This window comes from Sinocyclocheilus anshuiensis, unplaced genomic scaffold (assembly GCF_001515605.1).
Source record: "Sinocyclocheilus anshuiensis isolate Anshui unplaced genomic scaffold, SAMN03320099.WGS_v1.1 scaffold234, whole genome shotgun sequence".
Lineage (NCBI taxonomy): Eukaryota > Metazoa > Chordata > Actinopteri > Cypriniformes > Cyprinidae > Sinocyclocheilus > Sinocyclocheilus anshuiensis.
This window is the reverse complement of record NW_015544165.1, coordinates 2,911,998-2,914,079: the sequence shown is the minus strand read 5'-3', so window position 1 is coordinate 2,914,079 and position 2,082 is coordinate 2,911,998. Positions and strand designations below refer to the sequence as shown.

General features: G+C 38.7%; 1 long non-coding RNA gene across 2 annotated transcripts; it reads left to right on the top strand.

The window, feature by feature from the left end:
* The first annotated feature begins 648 nt into the window (after positions 1–648).
* On the top strand, positions 649–1,632 carry LOC107695757 (uncharacterized). Of its 2 annotated transcripts, none has more exons than XR_001635027.1 (3): positions 649–743; positions 909–970; positions 1,499–1,632. It is a non-coding gene; the product is annotated as an uncharacterized LOC107695757 (long non-coding RNA). The 2 variants fall into 2 exon arrangements; XR_001635028.1 differs by lacking the exon at positions 1,499–1,632 and adding an exon at positions 1,123–1,480.
* Positions 1,633–2,082: the final 450 nt, after the last annotated feature.

Here is a 2,082-nt window from a genome sequence, read left to right as displayed (position 1 = left end):
ATGGGATAAGTTATTTTGTGTCTATGGATTTCCACAAAGAATCCACTCAGACCAAGGAGCGAACTTTGAAAGCAGGTTAATAAAGGAACTTCTACAAGTTGCTGGCGTACAGAAGTCACGAACCACGGCATATCACCCAATGGGCAACGGCCAAGTCGAGAGGTTCAATCGCACCTTGGGTAATATGATCAGGGCATTGCCTCCGAGAGCCAAACAAGCCTGGCCACAAATGCTGCAAACCTTGACATTCGCTTACAATTGTACTGCCCATGAGTCAACTCACTTGAGAGTCTGGCCAACTTTCTTTTGTCGCTCTCTCAGTAAGTTGGGAAACTTACATGTTGCGTACGGATACTGTGATTTTTGTCAGAGTGTGATCACATCCCCAGTGTCATGTGTCACTAGTTTTTGACTAGTTTTGTGAAGTTCAGGGGGGTGAATGTAGCCTGCTGGGAAGAGTGAAATATTAATTGTATTTTTTTGCATGATGAACTTCCCAAAACTATTTTTCTATGGAGTTGAAGTCATTTAATTTCACTAAATATTACATTTACACCTACATGGGTCATGCAATGTTAATGTGAGTAAGAACTATTAATTATGGCGTTTGTTCGAATGGGACACTTATCTGTGTTGCATGCTATGCTTTTGGGGAGTGCGTGAGTTACGTCAGCCTCAGACCGCGAATGGGCGCTGGCAAGGCGAGACGTACATTTTCCCTTCTCTTCTTCCAGTCATTATTGGTATGGTTAAAAGTATTAATTTGGTCAAAATTCATTAAATATAAAACGGAATGTGTTCTGAGTTAAGTATACAAATGTATTTTTGTGTATTGGTTACTTTCTGTGAGTTGTATGTGACTTTTGTCTGACGCACGTGGAGCTAACAAACTCGTGGTTTGTGCACAGTGTTTAACGGAAGAAGTTAGCGCAACGGATGTTTATCTTATCAAGTGTCCCATGTGTTTCAGGTATGTTCAGTTCTTTAACTCAAATTGTATAAAATTATAGAATTTGTGTAATTAGGTTCATAATGTTATGGACTAATTTTGAATATATGTTTTGTTAATTATCAATACTATTTTCTCTTCCCCTTTATTCTATAATGCATTTAATTGCTTAGCATTTGGATTATGCACTGATTTCACGTTTCTATAGTGTCGTTGTGAGTGTGTATGATGTTTTGGGAGAATGTTTATATGTTGGTTCATGTGAACATTAATTTTATACATTCATTGTTAATAATACATATGGAGACAACAATTGACACAAAGAGCGATATATAAACAGTAATTTTATTTTAATTTCCTTATTTCTTGTTTAAATGTATTACACAATGTTAAACATAAATTGTTGTAATATGTCAGCCTCAGACCGCGAATGGACGCTGGCGAGGCAAGACGCACATTTTCCCTTCTCTTCTTCCAGTCATTATTGTGTTTAACGGTAGACGTTAGCGCAACGGATGTTTCTCTTATCAAGTGTCCCATGTGTTTCAGATCAATAAATGGGATTGTTTGAAGCTGGCCCGCTGTCTCCAGAGTGATATTCCTTATGTACAGAATCAGATCTGCTACACATGCACTATATGCTATTTTATTTACTACAAGTATTATGAAGATAAATGATGAAATCAGAGGTGAAAGTTGCCCAAAAAGCTGTTAAACAACATTTGAAAATCACAAAGGTAATGGAAAGGAAGAGCTATAACTGTTGAAACGTCATCAATCTTAAATCCCATTGGAGAGCCTGACTGTTTGGAGCTTCCATACTGAGTGTGTGCTGAAAAAACAAAACCTTCCATTAAATTGTTACCTGAACCTCAGGAACATCCCTGTCGCGGAAGAAAAAGAGACAAGGGCTTTTCTTTTACGTCAAATGGCTTTAGAGTGTTGGCCCAGTTAAAGTTCGCTGCTACACATGTCAAAGACATTGTTTGCAAAGGCCAGAGTTTAAGTGGGGTTCTTTTCAGCTGCTCTTCTCCAGGCTGTGCTAAAGTGCTGGAACCACTGCTGAAGGTATGTGCTGTGAAGACACCCGCTCTCTTCAGACTGCAGGACTACATTCATAAGTGTATGCCACA